The sequence below is a fragment of the Thunnus albacares genome, chromosome 5 (assembly GCF_914725855.1).
Source record: "Thunnus albacares chromosome 5, fThuAlb1.1, whole genome shotgun sequence".
In the NCBI taxonomy this organism is placed as follows: Eukaryota; Metazoa; Chordata; class Actinopteri; order Scombriformes; family Scombridae; genus Thunnus; species Thunnus albacares.
In genome coordinates, this window is record NC_058110.1 from 11,944,634 (window position 1) to 11,964,953 (window position 20,320).

Here is a 20,320-nt window from a genome sequence, read left to right on the forward strand (position 1 = left end):
CTTGTTTGAGACACCAATGATGTAAATTACAATGTTTCTCTATAAAGTAACACCAGGCAGAAACTGAACATCATACACTGATAAATTCAAACTGTGTTACTCAATCAGAAGAGGAGGTTTTCCTCAGAGTGCCTTCATTACAGGCACATTAGTAGCAGTTAGTGAAAGTATCTCTCCACTGAGACGTCCGGCCGAATGGGTTTGTTTTTAGCAGCCCTGAATAACAGAGGAGAGAACATTTTTTTCCATTTTACTGCTTTGGCATTGATATAACTTCCTGTATTGACTTTGAAGTAGCATTTAGCCTGGAATTTCATGTCATTAAGCCATGAAATTGCGTTTAGCCTAATTTTGCTCAGGTTCACTGGGATGCTGTAAAATCTGTGAGTGTCCCAACTCATCTTCAAGTCTTTCATTTAAGTCCTTTTATGAAGCTGCATCTCTTAAAATCCACATCCAAGTCCCCTGTCAGGGCACACACACACACATACACACACATGCACGCACACACACACACGCACTCACACACGCGCACACACACACACACACGAACACATACACACACAATCGCTTTAAGCATGCAAGTGGGCACCCAAATATGCTAATACACTCGTTTTCTCCATCTCTTTTGCCATCTCATACACACACACACACACACACACTCACGCACACACACACAATCCTATCAAAGTGCATATCCAGCATTAGTGACTAGGAAGGAGCAGCAGGGAGTCGAGGGATGTGTGTGAGTGTGTAATGAACCCCCATTGAGCTGAAAGCACTCCATAGTTATGGTGTGTGCATGTGTGTGTGTGTGTGTGTGTGTGCAGCTTCAGATACTGGCCTGAAACCGTGAGATTCGGTCCTCATAACACTGACACACATTCTCAGACATATACACCCACTTCACTCAGGCCAGCACCCACTACACGATGTTTTGTCTGAAATTACCAAAGTTAAAACATACATGTTGACCACAGAACAGCAGGAAAACTGGAAAAAACTGACATTTAACTTAATTTGATCCTTGTTTTATTGTGGTTACTAAATAAAATAAAAACTGTAGCAGATATAACTCAGCAACAATCAGGTAGCAGCACATATGTACTGGTGACAGACACTGCTGATATATCACTGGCCAGACTGACACAATCAGTGAGACCTATGGCACATATCAAGCATGTCTAATAAGGACGAGCCCTCTTCAAGTCTCAGTTATGTCGCTCAAGAACAGCAGGACGCTAACCTTCTCACAGCGGGGTGGAGACAAGGCCCTGCCAAATCTGGTGTCTGACAATCTGACTGTCAAGTTCTGCCTGAACCTGCCTTGATGTCATGTCTGTTAAAGGGAGACTGCTCTTACACACTAGCGCTCTCTTTTTTACTTATCTTTAATGCATGCATGCTACCACACAAACACAAAGACACACACACACACTGCTCACCTCTCTATATTAGCCTCTATTACAGCCCTGCTCATTTGAATATTCAACCACAACATAATTTCATGTCTGGGGTGCAGGGATGTGATTACAGTTGTCACAGTTCATACACGTCCATTTACACCGCAAGACAGAGCAGGACTTCAGTGTGAATTCAGCTGTAAGCACTTATTCATCTGCTCATCCGCTCATAATGAACAATGAGTCACACATCCCTTTACTGTAGGAAGACAACACACACAGATTCTGTACATCCACCTAGTTTCAGCAGTTATTTATAGGACAGCTGACTGCTGGCTTTGTGGCCCATATAGAAAGATCAGTGTTGAGATCTTTTTAGTAATCAGTTCAGTCTGTATGATTAAAGGCGATTTTGATTCTCAAATACTTATATTCTATAATCTAAACACCCAATAGCTAGTATGTCTTTCCATGATTTTAATTCCCCTCAGTCAGTTTACTTTGTTTTTTTGATCAGAAAAATATGTCCTTCACTGATTTCTGAACTCTCTATTCCACATTGTTGTTGTCATCCTGACACATCAAACCAATCCCAAAAAGCTAGCAACAACATTGGCCAACTGATCAAATGCTTTGCATCTCCTCATGTTGCCTCATGTGTTTTGTGCTTTACTTGTCTGCCAAAGAAAGAAAGAAAGAAGAGGTAGGCTCAAAAAGTAAGAAGAACCAGCATCAAGTGCATTGAGACAGCTTTCTCTTATTCGGCATGCTGAATCGTCTGAATGGCTGCTAGTAAGAAAAAGTGCGCCAAAGGTGCTTGAACAGTGAATAAACCACAGGTGACTGTCTGCACATAAGCCCAAGCAGGTAGCTACTGGTCTGAGAAGTGAAGCCAATGCGGAAGTGCCTTAAACTTGCATTCTCTCTAATGGCCAGCAGGGGGCGACTCCACTGGCTGCAAAAAGAAGTCCGATTGTCGCCTATAGAAGTCTATGAGAAAATGACCCTACTTCTCACTTGATTTATTACCTCAGTAAACTGTTTCGAGTTTATGGTCTCAATCGCTAGTATCAAGTCTCCTTCAATACATTATGATGTTTATTTTGTAAAATATGGTCCCATTTAGAGTAAAATAGACGATAAAGCAGCGTATGCTTTAGGGCGTGGCTACGTTGTGATTGACAAGCCGCTACCACAGCGACAACGTCGATACGTAACGTAACCATGACGTAACCCTAGAGTTACCGAGTATAGGCGTAGCTGTAGGTGTCGACACTTCAGTGTGTTTTCAGTTCATGAAAGTTAATTGTAACATTTTGGTCGCCTAAAGAAGTCTTGTTCAGCGCTACGTTGTGATAAAAGACCCTCTAAGGAGTCGGAGGTTCAGTTTTTCCGGTGAGTACATTTTGTTTTAATGGTTTTAAGCCTGTTTTTCATTAGCATTAGCATTAGCATTAGCATTAGCATTGTAACCATAGATTGTAAATGCACCGTGCTAACCAAGCGAGCAGCTACCATTAGGGTCAGCGCCACCCTCTGGTCCAAATATGGTCACTTCTGGCTCCAAAAATCAAACATGGCGACGGTCAAATCGTTAAACTCGAGGCTTCAAAACGGCGGTTCACAAACCAGTGGGTGACATCGCGGTGACTATGTCCATATTTATTTATTTATTTTACAGTGTATTCATAGGACACAACTGGTAAAAGCTACACCAGCATAAAAAACTGAGTTGAATTAACTAGAGCTGGATTTGACTTGTGAATCAAAAGAAGACAAATAATTGCTCACCCGGACAACCCTCCCTCACATACATATGGAGATGGCCGTAGGGGTAGTTAGCACCTTTTACTGTCACATGTCATGTGATGAAAGGTGGTGAATGAGTGATAAGTGAAGCCACTTTCCATCTATATTTCCAGGAAAGCTCCTTCCTGCATTCAAGCCCCAATCATCTCCCTGAAAGGGTTTTATGATAACACAATAATCTTTGGATTCTCACCAACTCCTGCTGACTGCACTTATGATAAGTGACTGTGTGGCTGTAATGGGGCTAAAATGTAAATGTGGAAATGTAAATATACTGGAATGCCTTGCAGTCTACAGACAACTATAATGAATACAAGATGATACTCTAATGCATGTCCCAAGGCTTTGGCATGTTCACTGATTGAGTGATTATGTTAAAAAGTCTATTCTCTCTATATTCCTATAGGGTTGGTATAGAAAGATCACTGATATTAGCTGCATTCAGACTGTCAACTAAATGATTGAAACATATATGTAAATTGTCGACCATAATTGGTGCCTATTGTAACAGTTTGGGTTTTCATTGTATCAGGAAAAGCACAGGTGCGTCAAATGGAGGGTTATTAGTGCTTAGCATAATGGCAGCCTGTCATTGGCTGCTTAGTGAAGCATATCTGGCCTCTAGATGACTATTGGCCCGATAAGATCTATGACACAGACTTGAACATCAGATTTTATATTGTATGTTTGTGTCAGAACAACTGAAGAGCTTTTCCTCTGCTTCTGGACACAAGGGACTGAAATAAAAGTGATACTTTCAACAAAACGTCCCTAATGTCTCAAATCACACTGCATTTGAATTGACACAGTACCCAGTGCAGCTAGCGTCTATAAATGTCTCATCCTAATGCTTTACTGCACACAAGCATGAGTATGTGAAATACTGCTGTACCACTGCTGCTTCTGGCAAAACCAGTTTTCTCCATCTGTCCTTCAATTTCAGCTATTCAACATGTGGAGAGTCGACAGAAAAGATGACGAGAGAGAGAGAGAGAGAGAGAGAGATGCAACAAAGATCCCCGACTGGATTCAAACCAGGGACGTTGTGGTTCATGGTAAAGTCTAAAATTGTGCAAGTTATTATTAGCTGTGTCACATGACTGAAGTTCATGGCCAGGCACTAATAATGTAGAGCTCACACTAACTAGTTGAGTGGTTGGATGTCGCTTTTCATCCAAAAAAATGTGTTTTCTGTCAGGTGATTGGCATTACAGCCTTGTGGGGCTGCTAGTGTGGCTTTAGATTTTAAGTTTTGTTTAGAAAATGTATCATACTATGTTTTGTAACCAGATTTTCTGTAATCCTGTAATCCTATTACACAAAATCAGTAACTTCCAAATTCTGTCCAGTTAAAAGACAGAGTCATCCAGCTGGATTAAACACTGATCCGTTACAGTTGGATAATCACCTATTGCTTTTTGTTTAACCGTGCAAGTAAAACGAAATTGTTGAAATGCGGTTACCATTTTTCTCTGTGCATTACTGTAATCCTATAGCAGGTAATCAGGAGCCCAACTTTCCGATACTGTGGTGTAATAAGACACAGCTCCCCCTGCTGGACTCAATATTGATCCAATTTGGTGCGATTTCCATCTGAGCTCTGGCTGCAGAGTGACTCGCCTGATGCCAAACACACAGGCTGGGTAATGGTGGAACCAGAGCCAGAGCTGTACAAAGCTACGCTGATCTGAATACGAATGCAGTTTTGACTCAAGTCCAGACTGAAACCGATCGAAATTGAACAGGATCCAATGATGAGTGGTACTTGAGAGTCAGATTACAGATTTGATTTAGAGGTTGATTACCAGTTTGGTTGTCGTATCTGCCGAGTGTCTCTCTTTGCGTGAGTTACTGCATGTGCTCCAGTAGGAGGGATGTAAAGCAATGTTGAATGAGATCCAGACTGAGTGAGGCACAGGGAAATGATGTACTGATCCAAAAGGGATGATGTGTGAGGCGGAGAAACAGAGAGGGAGGGAGGCTTGTTGTGAACCGCTGCTCTAAACAACATGATAGAAACAACAATGTTTTGTACATCTCTCTTCTTTTCTCTTTTCTATTATGTATCATAAAGAGAGGCTGGCTTTAGCGGATTGTTAATACAATGAATTGAATTGAAAACTCGAAAGAAAATATCAAATTTCTGTGCAATTCTTTAATGTAAAGGGGAGGCAGCGGCACAAAACATACCAGAAACTAGATTTTGACACAAGAGATGTACCAATAGTAATCAAGGGAACCAAGGCAGGTTTATTTATATAACAGCTTTTATTTATTGTTTTCAGGCACAGAGCAATTAAATCATAGAGATGAAATCTCTGCAATCTTTGCTTCAGTTATCACTTTTTTCAGCAATAAAATCTAACTAATCAAAGAAGTGTGCCATCTGCTGCTTTTTTAATTCACACCTTATGTAAATCTTTTTTATGCAGATATTTATTCTAATGCACAGTACGCCTACTATAATGAAAATGTTTATGCACACATTGTTATGTGGGTATGCTGTGGTATAAAGTCCATTATGCATTTGAGGGTGTTGGTTGTATTTTCAGAGCAGTGCAGAATATCAAACTGCGTCACTGTCATAAGCATAATTGCAGTAAAGATTTCCTTATCGAGTGTTGTTGCTTTGTCCAACATTGAGGTTTGTCCCTGTAACCATGTGTAACTAATTTACAACCAATCCTGAATGTCCTGCTGGATCAATGGGATGTGATGTCTATTATATACTCCCAGTGATGTAGATTGAAACCACTTTCATGAACAATGTGATGTGGTATTATTGGACATCTCATACTGGATATACAGCAATGTTGACAATACTACAGTATGTTTAAGCTTTGGTTAATAGTTATGTTTAAAAAAGAAAACACTTATTGTCCGTAACAGGATGTGAACTTCAGTATTTCAAAACATTCATTAAATATACATAAAATAAATAACAATGTCATTCATTGACAGTCGCATACAACAAATAGCTCAATGTCATCTGTGTATCATTTTTTATTGTCTTAATTTAATCTGAAAACATTTAACTACTCTTGCTTTAATTTATTTTAAAGAGGCTATATTATAACCATTTATATAATCATATGAATTAAGCAATTAAATTAAAACATTATTCAAATTTGATTTTGTTTGAGTGGTTTGAAATCCATCTGCGTTCATCAGCAGTTTTGGACTAATTCCATTCAACATATTACACAAACTGGACATGACCTCACTTTGACCTCACTTTGACCTCACTTTTTCTTTTTTCATTTACTGAAATCAGTCCAATTAAGTTTCCATCATTTGACTTGCCGCTCTGCTGGACAGCTTTCAAACAACACTTTTGTCTCATATTTGAATTAGACAAGCAGTGATCAACGTGTCACTCAAATGTAGAGCAAATTTTAACTGAATTTCCAGAAAATCTGCTTTTAAAAAAAAAAAAGTGCAAGCCCAATACTGTTACTAATATATGGAGGCGAGATATACATTTGTTTTTGCAAATTTTCCAGTTAAGTGACATTGCAGAAGAAGAGGTGACATAATTAAATGTCAAATTTCAAATAATGGAAAAATGGTATTTATGTTTGTGTCATGTATTTCTTTTAAAAACTCCTTATCAGTCCACACATGACTGATGTTTTACCTGCCTCTAGTGGAGTGGAATATAACTCACATGCTTCATGTAAGTCATGTAAGTCTCTTATGATGGCACTATGTTGCATTTTGTTGTTATTGATACAAATTCTAATTTCCAGCATTTCCATTCAAGGTTTTTTTTTATGAGCAAACTGAAAATATGTAGATGTAAACACGTCTTTGAATGAACACAATCAGTGTCTTTAGATTAACACAGTTCTGCTAATTAACACTCTGAAAACACTATTCTTATGGTAAACCAGTAATGTATATTCCAAAACCAAACCATGCAGACTTACTTCATATGAGACCTTAAGTGTTACACGCTTCACAAACTCTTCCAACAAGTCCAACAGCAGAAATTGAAAAAAATGATCAAAAAAATGTTCCTTGCCTCTTCGGTCTGGTGATCTCTGCCCCCCTCAACATTTAGACCACGCCTGACTACTCAAATGGAAATATGGCAAAGCTCAGCAAAAGAGGGTGTGGATTATGATTGTGGTTGTTGCCCGTGAGCCCTGAATCTGTAGAAAAAGCACTATAACATAACGCCTCTCACAGGAGCGCTCATACGTTTCACCATAGTGTTCGCTCGTATTTTTTAATGCTGTTTTCAAACAGTTGCACAGGTGAGAAAGAGTGTTTCACCATAACAGAAGACAATCACACAAAATGTAACAAAAGAGGCTGATTAAGCTTTTGGTTTTTCAACCATTGCTGGATGAAATTACTAATTAGCTTTACAAGAAAAACCCTTATGAAAATCTTTAAAAGGCGAATGATTAACAGGAGAACATGAATTTGAAACCTTTGAGAATTTTATTTATCCAGGAAAAGCTTTTTCTGATGAAGAATACTCTTTTTTTAGTAGCACTATTTAGCAGAAACCATTTCAAAATCGTTTTAAAGAGCCAATAAGAGTCTTGTTTCTCCCTTTTTAACTTTCTTTGGTATTAACGTTTTCCTTTAAACATGTACCAGACAACTCTGGATGTTAGAGAAATCACTTGTTAACAGTTTGAAAAGTGATGAACTAACCAGATTTGAACTTAAACTAACCAATACCCAGAAACTGGTCTGTGATGCTTCAAATCAGAGAAATCAAAGATCTAATATTGTTGAAAGCATCTCTCTCTGGACAGAATCCACTGTTCCCAACATGAATCCAAGCTGACGGCAGACTTTTCTCTCCAAGAAGCAGCGAACTACAAATTATTCACAGACACCTTTTTCAAGCCTAAAAGGGGGTTGAGTGTTTGATACTCAAAATGTGGGCGTTTTGCTTTAAGTAAGCTAAAGAAGTGTTTAATTCCAACAAAAATATTTGACATTTTCTTTTATTTTCTCAAGATCAGAGCAAAACCTCAAGCTGTGCCTGAATTATCGGTGTGGCACAGTGGTGCCGGAGCCCCGGCGGCGCTGCGGTCCTGAGCTGGCGGTGCAGGAAGCAGATGTGAAGTCTGAAAGTGATGCTAATGGATTCTGCCCTTATTTCTGATCCCTCTTAGTGTGCTCGCCTGCTCTGAATCACAAATGTACTTATTTGACTATGATAATATTTACAACATGGGGAAATACAGTATGTTGTTTGCTGGTATAAATCTCTGTTTATAATGAGCCCAAACAATAATTCTGCAAATTAATTATTTAAAAAGATTAATTTTTCCTTTAATTTGCGACATAGTGATAAATTCTTAATGTGGCGTTTTGTGTCAAGGGCACTTCACTGGGCTAATTATCCCAATCTATGTGTCGAATTTACGGCCTGGCGTGCTTCGGATATGTGTTCCTCCATTATGCATGTTGTGTTGTGACGCTGTGTTTAGTACACAGTCGCAGAGAAGCGACGCTGTGGCTACAGGGAGCTGTTGTGTGTTTGTGTAGTGAGCCAGCGTGGAAGTTTTTTTTTTTTTTGCTCTGGAAATGTAAAGCAGGCAAAGAATAACAAGCCCCGGATATTTATATCTGTACTGCATAATTTCAGCTTCATAAATGTCATCTCTCTCACTCTTCTCTCTTTCTTTATTTTCTCCCCCAACTCTCCCTTCTCTGTCAACATCGTTTGTTTTTTTTTTTTCCTTTTTTCCTAATTCCTTTTTTTATCCTCCACCTTTGTCTCTTATCCCTTTTTTCCCCCCACTCCTCCTCTCTCTGTCTTCTACTTACTGCTTAGTTTATCTCCCCTCCACATCCCTGTATCTAAAAACCCCCATCTTCCCCCTTTCACACTCTCTCTCTCTCTCTCTCTCCTGCTTTCTCCCTCTCATACTCCCACTCTCTTTTTATTCAGTGATTTAGGTCACTGACTGAGTAAAAGACTACACACAGCTGGCCTATAAACCGACCTCCTCTCCAGTCCTCTCTCCCCTCCCCTTACACACACACACACACCCACACACCCACACACACATGATGAATCACAATCTGGCCCTGGCACTAACCGACAGTGTCCTGAAACACATTTGTTTCTTCTGGCCCATCATGTGTATCTGTGCTGGACTTCACGCCCTGCGTCTCTCTTTGTTGATTTCCTCAACTGTACCTGTCTTTCATCTATTTGTTCTTCTTCTTCACTTCTTTTTTTCATACTTCATCAATCTTCTCTTCTCTTATTGTCTTTATTGCTGGATATCCTTCATCTTTCCTTCCTCATCAGTGTTTTCGCAAACAAAACCGTGACCTGAATAAAACTGTGTGTGTGTGATGGAAATACTGTGTGAGAGAGTTTGTTTGTGATTCAACCTCCTGCTCAGTTCTCATCTCAAAGATCGCTGCTGTTTATTTCACTTTTTCTTCATTTTTCATTCATATGCAGCGGGAGAGATTTTTGAGGGGACATTATGTGTTTGTTTGATTGTTTGTCATTCTTGTGTCTGTTTACTTTGAGTCAGCGGAATAGCAGTAGGTCAACAGTTTAACAGGCAAATTGCCCATGCATGCAGGCTCTCTGCTCTTATCTGGATCTAATAATGTGGCCACCAGATAGAGCACACAATCACACATACGTGCATACACACTAACCGAGGCATGGGCATGCATGTACAAAAGGGCGGACACACAGAAGCTTAATCACATAATCTCTACCCAAATAATTAATGACATCATTTTTGGTTGGAGCTACTACAATGACAGCCAATTGGACGCCAGAGGTAATAAAGAGAGAATGAGAGAGAGAGAGAGAGAGAGACAGAATAGGAGAACAGGAACAAAGAAAGCTAGAGTGGAAAAAAAGAGGTTGATGAAAAAATCTAATAGACCACAGAGAGAAGGTGAAGGAAGGAAATGAAAGGGTTGAAATTGAGAGACAATAGAAAAACAGGAAGGGATGCGGGAGAAGAATATAGCTATTTGTAATCATTAAAAAATATAATAAGCTGCTTTGGTCACATTGTTAATTTTGGGATGCAATATTATCCAGCATTCAATCAAAATTTAAGAGCACTTCACAGATGGAAGCAGGGGAAACAAGGCACAATAGGAATATGAACCAAAACTGAAAAGCAGCAACACAAATTAAACCTCATTAAAGTATTTTTGAGCAGCAGCAGGCAGCAAGTAGACTCCAAACAAACTCACAACAGAACGCCTTGATATATGCAACACGTGTGTAATCAAGTTCCTATGAATAGCATGACTTTCACATCCGGCAGAAACACGACAGCATGTGCATCCCAGAGGATTCATCAGTCTCACCACCTGTTGAAATACAAGACCAATATTTACTTTGTGGTTTGATCCACCAACTATTGAAAAATACAGTACATTTCTCTCTTTTGCCTGCTACATGTTCAACTTTGTTCCCTGATGTACTTTGACTCCCCAGCATTTCACACACAGCAGGGGTTTAGGACCACTGACAATGGTTTGTATCAAATGCTGCTGTTTGGGTTTGTTGGTCTGCCTATGCCCAATCTGTCTAGACAGCACGATTTTCTATTTTCTTCACTTCTTTTTTTTTTGTTTAATTGTGGAATTTTTTTTAGGGTTTCTGTGTATAAATTTACACATGGTGAGTTTGGACACTCAAAGAAAATGGTGAATATAGTGCACTGTTGTAAATAGGGAGTGATTCTGGGCACAGACTTAGTGTAAATACCTATACAAACCAATATATTAAATATTATCTAATATTTATCATCACTATCTACTATACTACCATTTCCTGCATAACAGAACTGCACAGTGCTCAGATAATCAAAAGTAGACCTACATTAGTAGAGCGATTTAGATTTACTGTATGTTGCACCTCAACAGCTCTACATTAGGAGCTCAGATTAGGGTTTATGAAGGTATGTCAAAAATGCCAAAAACAGCCCCTATATGGTTTGAGCATCCCTAAAACCCAATGAATAATAATAATTATTATAATTATTCTGTGTAAAATGGAAATAGATTTGCAGACTGTTTAGACTTTTTCCAGACTTGTGGACATCTACCAAGTATTAACAGTCTAACTTTACGGTACCTAGCAAAGGAAAGTTTTAGCAACATGCGTAGTTGTATTTAATTCACTATATTTACATTCATTCAACTTATTTGGCCGTTATTAACATGTTGTGTTGCTTGCTAGCAGTTACTGAACGAACCCTTTCATACTGGAGTTAGTTAGCTGGAAAATTTTGGGATGTTTACTGTAAAAAACACTGTTAAACTCTAATACAAAAACACATAAAGCATTAAAAAAATATGTCTCTTATTCTCAGTCCTGTACTGCAACAAACAGCCTATGAACAACACGGGAACATGGCTGATATAAATGCATTTGCTTACATTTCACATCAGCTAGCAGTTAGCTAGCCACTAGGGATTAGCCTGGATGCTAACACAACATTAGAAAAGTGACTTGTTGAAACAACATGTATTGAAACTAGTATTACTTTATGCTCACAGGTATTTGTTCTTCTGGGATTTGAAAAGGGAACGGAGGAAAGGATGAGTTAGCTAAGGCTAACATTAGCAGTTAACTTCTCAGTGCTGACTTGTGACTTGAAGTGTTTACTGTATTTGCCTGTTTTTACAGTATTAAAGTCCATTTGAATGATCCACTGATTGTTCTGATGTTAAAATGTGTAATTTAACTTTTTATTTTTTGTTCTCTACTTGCCAATGAAATGTAAGAAGCACAAAGTCATTTTCCATTTTGTCCATCAAGTCAACAAGGCAATTTCTGTTCTTCACAGCACCATTAACCCATTTGAACCAAAGTGTCAAAATTACCTCATCATACTGCAAAGCTAAAAAAGTATATGTAGCAGGAAAGTACTATTAAATTGCAGCTACTTTAATACATGGTATTAATGCAGATTTATTTTGTAACATTTCTAGTCACAAATTAAGGCTGCAATGAAGAGAAGCAGGCTGAGTACACTGAGCAAACTCTGACCACTAGTGAAGACTGTGAGATGTGGTTGAAAGCTCTGAAAAAAGCAAGTAAGTATACCTTGAGTAAGGATTACCCAAGAATATGGTCAAGAATAAGCTTTCTCTCTCAAGCAAGCGTCATTAGCTATTTAGAGTACTTTCCCCAAAGCGGTTGACGATCATGACATTTGAGGTAACCAGCCAAAATGGTTAAGAGCCATTCATTTATATAATGACACTGAGTTTTTCAGCCTAATTTCCTCTCGCTGGGCAAACACCTGAAACCATGTTCAAACTTGAATTGAAATGAAATGATCTAAAGTCAGGAAATGTAAATTGAATGTGAACAAGACAGAGGGTGAGAGAAGAGGAGCTAAAGACGGAGAGTTTAACGATGAAATGAGTAGCCAGCTGTTAAATCAACAGTTATGAATCACAGGAGGGGAAGCGGCTCTACAGGAGGTTTTTTTTTTATTTTATCTCTTTCCTTCCCATAATTCTTTCATCTTTTCATCATGTGAGGCGCGTCCCCGCGGAGAGGCGAGGCTCATTATTCATGCGCGCACCACGCTGCTTCTAATTCACACAATCACGACACGCGCCGGGCAGCTGCCGCCATATGCCATACTCGCTCTGTCTGTGTGTGTGTGTGTGTGTGTGTATGTGTGAAGAGGGGGGCTTTTCCGGCAAGTGGCTCTTCTGTCATTGACTGCCTGTCTGCCAATGACAGGCAGTGTCCGCCTCTCTCTCTCACACACACACACACACACACAACCTGTCCCACCTCCTTCACCCTCGCCCTGCGTTGAATATGCATCACTGCTGCATCACTTCCAAACCGGACAGATGAGCAGCAGGCCAACGGCCACATGCTGGCCTGCCGCTCAGGATCTCCCTGGGTTTTTGGGGGGGGGGTTGTTAGGAGGAGGGAAGCAGGGTTATAGACAGCCTGTGGCCTGCCCTTCCACATCCACACCTCCTCCATACCCCCCTGTGGGATGGATCAACAGAGAGGCAAAAGGCCGAGGGCAGCAAGCAATTAGAGGGGAGAGCTATGCGAGAGGGGAAAAGCAATGAGGACACAAGACAACCTTATCAGTAAAGATCGTCTCGCTTTTTGTATTCCTGTCTTTGTGTACATGTTTGCGTGTTTGTGTGTGTGTGTGTGTGTGTGTGTGTTTCTGTACTCGTGTTCCCTTTCTTTTCAGTTTTCCTTTTTTGTCGTTGCTCACAACCTTTGTGCTCACCTTTTCTTTCTGTCTCCCTCTCTCTCTCACACACACTTACACACACACACACACACACACACACACACACACACACAGCAGCAGCAGCAGTAATCCACCAGTCCCAGTGTATCCCTCTCACACACACACATGCACACACACTTTCACTGTTCCCATGGAAACCCACACCGACAGAAAGCACGCGGGCCCCTGCCTGGAGGCTCGAGGCAGCGAGGAGACTTCCCGCGAGGAGTCAGCCGGTTATTGATCCCTCAGCACACGGAAGCCAGTCGACTGGCCAAATACACACACACACACACACACACACACTGCTGCTCTCAGCACAAAAACACATCCACTAAAACAGGTCCCAGTTTTGGCTTTACCAAGATGACTGACAAAACAGGCTACAGTTCGATTGACATGGAAACTACAAATCATCAGCAACACTAAATATGTCTCATACCTGATAAAAGGTAAAATCCCATCAGAAACACATAACCACTTTGTTTAGAATCTGTAATTGTAGTTCAAGTTTAAGACGTCAGCTTTTACGACTGAGACACACACACGAAAGCAAAGCCCTCAGTGGGCTGATGTTTGCGGTTTTTGAAATGTAAGAACACATCAGCGAGATGAACCATTCCCACAAACTCCAAAATGTAAACAAACATTATAAGGTTCCTCTGCCAGAAAATATCACAGCTGAGCAATAAAGGGAATAATTCCCTGAGGGCTTGTGAAAATCCAATTCACAGCATCACAGATATTGTGTGTGACATTAAGAAAATCGCATAACTGTTGTAGCGTTCCCCCAAGCTGAGCTGTTTTACAAATGCAGATGAAATTGGGGCGTCCACCTCTCCTGGTTCAGTGTAAATGCAGGATTACAATATGCCACACACTGACTCGTCTATTCAAACTGCTCTCATACAAGTCTCGTAATTTTCATCAACTAAAGCACCAAGAAACTTGAGCAAGGGTTATTCATAAACAGTTGATTTGCTTCATTTACCAAGTAATAGTTTCCATTAAAAGCAGCAGGCCGCAGAAGTTACCAAAACATCTGGTCATTTCAAGCTTGTCAAAACAGTCAGATGGAGCTGCATGGAAGCCGCATTATTTCCCTGTTTAGAAAACAGTATAAGATATTCTGTTCGTGTGTGCATAAATGCGGCTATTAATGGATTGCAGAGCAGACGGCAGCAGAGTGGATCAGCAGCAGGATCCAGCTGTTCCTGACCCACATTACCTCAACTAGACTGGGAATAAGATTTTCTCATTGGAATTAGGTCCACTCATTTCTGACTCCATGGCGAGTGGTATTACAGGCTGCACACTGAATCATGAAATTAATTGCGGTCCGGAGTCAGAGAGTTCATTTTTCTGCACAGTCGATGTCACGCGTCATGTTTTTGCTTTTCAAATAAAACATAAATTTTCAAGACAATTCTGCGGATGCTGCTCTTATTTAAAGGAATAACTATAAGTGGAGGTTAGCAAATGTAAGAAACTACACACATACACCCTAGTCTGTTTTTTTACATTACAACAATCACATTTGAATAGTCTTTGCAGCAGGATGCTGTCCATGGTCCTGAAAGAGTCAAACCAAGCCAATTCAAACCATTTCACACCATTAAAAAGCAACATTTGGTGGTCTATTTTTCTAGTTTCTAGTTTCTCCTTCCACAAGTACTCTCCACAGCTAAAGGGGTGAACAGATTTATAGCGCTTCTCTGAAGACAGTTGAAAACAATTCTAGGTCAGATTTATCAATAAAATGACACAACATCAATCAGAAACAACTGACAAAACATGATTTACATAGAACTAACTCGGACAAGTATGAAGGAGTACATTCATGGCCTGCCTTTGTCCTTCCCTCTTTATAAGGGCAGGGACGCTGTGAAATATGTGTAAACCTTCGAAACCTGCCTGATTATATTTGGTTTGGACTATATACACTCCAGTCAAGATTTTACTCTGTAAATGGGAGTTTGATAGCTGGGAATTAGATGATTAGATAGCCAGTGTAATTACATATAGGTGGTTTGTGGGTTGCTGACTACTAGGTTGATATTGATGGACTGTTTGTTGCAATAATATGACAAATTTGAAATCAGTGTTTGTTACTGAAACATCAGGCTGTCATCCCCCTTGTTATTATGTTATTCTAATATTCTCTGTCATGTTCACTCTCACATTTCTTACCTTCTCTGTCTTTTTAGTCCTCCTAGCGACTGGCTGGTTGGTTGTTTGGTCATTTGGTCCACCAGTTTGGTCCAGATTGAAATATGTCAACAACTATAAGATGGATTGCTATGAAATTTGGTATCCATGTTGCCCAGAGGATGAATCCTAATGACTTTGGTGATCCCTTCCTCAAGTGCCATTAGCAGGTCAAATTTTGACTTATCCAGTGAAGTATCTCAACATCTACTTGATGGATTGGCACAAAATTTGGTACACATATCTATATTTCCCAAACGATGTATCCTAATGACTTTGGAGATCCCCTGACTTTTCCTTGAGCGCCACCATGAGGTAGACATTTGTGGTTTTGAGTGGAATTTTCTCACCAACTTTTGGATGGATTATCATGCCATTTGGAACGGGTATTACTTTTCCCCTCAGGATGCATTTTGTCAATTTAAGTGAATACCTTTTTATGTAACGCCATTATCAGGTCAAAGTTTTAAGTTGTCTATTACTTCCCTGCAAAAATAATGACTGTCAGCCTCTGATGCATTTTATGTTTGGTACTATGCAGCAAATGTTAGCATGCTAACATGCCAAACTATGATGGTGAATGTGTTAAACATTACATCTTCTTAACATCAGCGTGTTAGCATTGTCACTGTGAGTATATTAGCATGCCGACATTAGCATTTAGCTCAAGTACAGAGGCCCCAGCATGATGTAATCTTTTTAACCTACAGTACCTGCTACTTCTCTCTTCACCTCCATGTTAAGAATGTCTTTGTTTGCATTGTGTGTAAACGGGAGCTGGAGTTGATGTTCTGGAAAAAGGTGATCCTGCGATTTCCCCAAACAGGACCTGGTGACATTTCCAGAAATGTTAACTCCAGACTTGAGCTTGTGAAAGGTTATGACATTTTTTCATTATACATAAACAAATATAGTGTGCAAACCAATCACAAGAGAGTCTGGGCCTGTGTTTTTCCTTCTGCAGATTGTTCACAGCAAACATTTGTTTGGAGCAGTGTGCTTAATGAATCGTGGAGCAAAGAGTTTGCTCTTTTTAATTATCCATTACATGAACCATTTCTCGTACTTGTTCTATTGTGTTTCACTGTTTAATATTTTCATGTGTGTTTATAATGCACTTTGTTTGTTGTTTTATAAAAGTGCTATAGAAATGAAGATTGTCACAGACAGTAGCCAGTGTGAGCAGAGGCCTGCAGCAGCCAGAAAAATTCACACTGCAATTTTTCAAGTTTCACATGTTGCTCCTTTTGCACTACCCTCCCACCACTCTCTCTCTCTCTCTCTTTCTATCCAAGTCTCCACTCCCATCCTTCCCTCTTCCTTCTCGTCACTCATCTGTCACCCTCTTTTCCCAGTGTTTTCCTTCCTCTCACACTCTCATTGTCCTCTCTCTCTCTCTCTCTCTCTCTCTCTCTCACTTTCTCTCAGATGTCAGAGGCCCACAGGGTGTTGTAGTAAGTCTGTCAGTCACTTTCGTTTAGTGTTTGTAGTCTGTCCAGCCTCTCTGATCCATTATAAATAGCTCTAAGTGGCACAGCACTCCCTCTGCGCTGTCACTCAACACTGTCAATTAAACTTTCTACTCAGCCTAATTAATCTGACCAGTTAGTCAGAATAAAGATTGAGGTGGACATGAAACAGTTACATCCTAAATGTAGAAACCTATTAGCTAATTATTATTACATGAGAAAATAAAAAAAGTCTAATATTTATATGTGTTCATGCTGAATCATTTTGTTTACCTAATTAGCAACACAGACAAGCAGGGATCAGCCCCAGACGATTTATGTCAGATGTTCATTTGATTTGACAGGCAGTGCTGTTAATATTTTAGGAATTTTCAACGCTGCATTAGGGAGTGTTCAAGGTCTCAACGTCTATGATGTAATCTGCAGCTAGTCTTTCCAAATGTCAGTCGGAATAAATACATTTAGGGCTGAAGATCCTCGTGGTTATGACTGGGTTTACTGCATCTGCTGTATACTTCCAGAGATTTAAGGTGGGTTTGACAGATTAATTTCTCTTTATTGAGGTCTCTAGCTGATTAGCCCATATGGATCCTCCAGAACATCCACTTTATTTTATTTTGTTGGACAGTCTGGGTCTATTTTTTATCTCAACACGTTTCTAATAGGATATGGGGACTTGCCAAGTTTTCACATTCTTGTAAAATTAGAGTTCCAATTCAGTGTAATTAAGCGACCGTCTTCCAGAATAGGAATCAGAATTACTTCACGCCCGAAATTTTCCCTGGTGGATTCACTGCTGTCTGGATGTTAGTCGTCCTGATTGACCGGAGGCTATTAATATCTCAAAGACTTTCAAGGGTACGAAAGGACTAAACTACTTCTCATTTTCTGTAATGTGGAGTGGAAATATTTTTGATATGAAATATGCTGTGTAATCCCAAATGCCTCCTGTATTTTTTATTTCTGTTTTGTGTGCGACATTTAGTATTGTAGAGGTTATTTATTGTTCTGTTTGTCACATTACATGAACATCAAACCCTAAATTTGTCTCTTTTGCCTTAAAAAAATCAGAATTTCTCAATTCACCTCACCCAGAAAACAAATAAGTTTGATTACCAATGCTCTTGCCATCTTTTTAACACAATGAAATCATGAGATGAGACAATGTTTCCCACCAGAAAAAAACAAACTTTTTTACTCTTTCACATTTCATTTCAGCTGGGGACATAGAAAGTATACTGCAGTTTTTGCATTCTCACACTGCTATCCTCACTTAGAGAGGGTGATAATAATGAGATGTGATTACTGCCACAGTCAGTGAAATTGAAACAATGATCAGCTAAGAGTGTTCATTTCACAGTGAGATGTGTTATAACAATATACTATTTCAGTTTCAGTGATTTCGGGGACAAAGCAGCAAGAAGAAAGACCTTTGATTCACCCAGAAGAATTAAGGACAAAGCTTTCACGGCAGCAACCACCTATCCCGATGAAGTGGCCGTGTTCCAGACACTGAATCCCTGCCAGCTTCTGAGGACACTTTGACCCATGACCCCTGTTGGGCAGTAAAGTATAAGAAGACTTCTCCTACATGACTGAATAAGGGTATTATCACATCTTAGCGATTATTACTGAGTGGGTAAACTGAGTAATACTGTCACACTGTTTCACACGCTGCCTAGTCACAACTTGTCTAGACGTTACCATGCTCCCCCGACACGCACCCACTCCAAATCCTGTTACCGCCGGCAGCCTGCGCCACAATAACCTACATTCCACAGTAATCACACTGACTGACTGAGGCGTCTGATGGTGTCGGAGGCACGTTGGAAAAACGGCAGCAAATCCTGGTGACAGAGAACGAGGCTGCTGACATCCAGAGAGGGGAGGGAGGGAGAGCATTTTTCTTTTGTGCATTCAAATCTTATTTGGAAAAGGGAGGATATGCATTTTTGAGGACCGTGTTGCTGTGGCTGTGCTCCAAGCTTCTATCAGCTCTGAGAAAAGAAGAGGCAGGGATTCAGGCTGGCTGTGACACACACACACATACACACACACTGTAATACCATTGCACAGAAACAAATGTCTTTCTCAACATTTAGTTTAAATTTATTTTGACTAGAAGGTGAGACAGTTTTGGCTACACCACAACATAATTGGCAAGGACAGCACACTAACTTCTGACTTCTTCTATTGTGGTTTGGGCAGCAATTTGAGACAGCATTTGAGTAGACAGCAGCTAATAATAAATAATCCACTAAAGCAATATGCTAACAGCATTGGAATGAAAATAGTATAAGACAGGACAATTTAGACATGTTGTTATGTGTATTCTTTTGGGAAACACAACCTTATATAGTGCTGATAAAATAACTGAGTTAAGGTATATACCCAAACAATACATTTTTAACCCCTTTTTGTCTTGTTTATAATTAAAATTAGAAACAGCTTAATCAAATAATGTCCTGTGAGGACGTTTAGTGCTCTGAAGTCTATAGAAATCACTCATACACACACTAACATACACACAGCAGAGACGGAGGCAAAGCAAGAAAACAGGAGGGATGGAGGACGTGCACGCGCATGCTCGGCCACGCGGCACCAGGGCTCAGATTTGGCTGCTCCTCGGCTTCTCCGGGCGCTTGATGCACGGCGTCCCCGACTGACACGCCTTGTGTATCTCCTCCCATCAGCCACAGGAAGAAATCATATTCAATTCCAGCCGTGTCATTAGAAAAACTACACCGCCCAGGCAGAATTATAAATTGGTATTGAATGGGAGATGGTGACTGGATGTTGGAGGACATTTGTCGCCAATATTTGCATAATGTGATTTTTTTTTTCCAACAAGTATCAGGAAATGAATCTGCCCATTTAGCCATGCGCAAATTAGTGTTAAATTGGGATGATTGCCGGATTGCGCGCATGTGCATTAACTACTGAAATGAATCACACTGACCCTATAAGACATTTTAGGAGGATACTATAGATTACTACAGCAAATGAATGAATCCATATGAAAATATTACAGCCTATAAAATGTTAGAGTTTATCCTTCCAGAGGGAAAAATTCACAATAAAGTCATTGAGTTTTAATTTATACGGATATTTGTTGTGTTTCTGTGTGTGCGTGTATGTGAATTACTCATCGGGGTTATTACGGAAGATGACGTCACATTTACTAGAGCTA

The 20,320-nt window shown here is 39.9% G+C and overlaps 2 long non-coding RNA genes across 2 annotated transcripts; both read left to right on the forward strand.

Annotated features, from left to right (window-relative positions):
* The first annotated feature begins 2,654 nt into the window (after positions 1-2,654).
* On the forward strand, positions 2,655-12,261 carry LOC122982902. The gene is made up of 3 exons (XR_006403552.1): positions 2,655-2,798; positions 4,156-4,267; positions 12,168-12,261. It is a non-coding gene; the product is annotated as an uncharacterized LOC122982902 (long non-coding RNA).
* Positions 12,262-16,435: 4,174 nt separating this feature from the next.
* LOC122982903 lies at positions 16,436-20,230 on the forward strand. The gene is made up of 2 exons (XR_006403553.1): positions 16,436-17,660; positions 18,522-20,230. It is a non-coding gene; the product is annotated as an uncharacterized LOC122982903 (long non-coding RNA).
* The last annotated feature ends 90 nt before the right edge of the window (positions 20,231-20,320 follow it).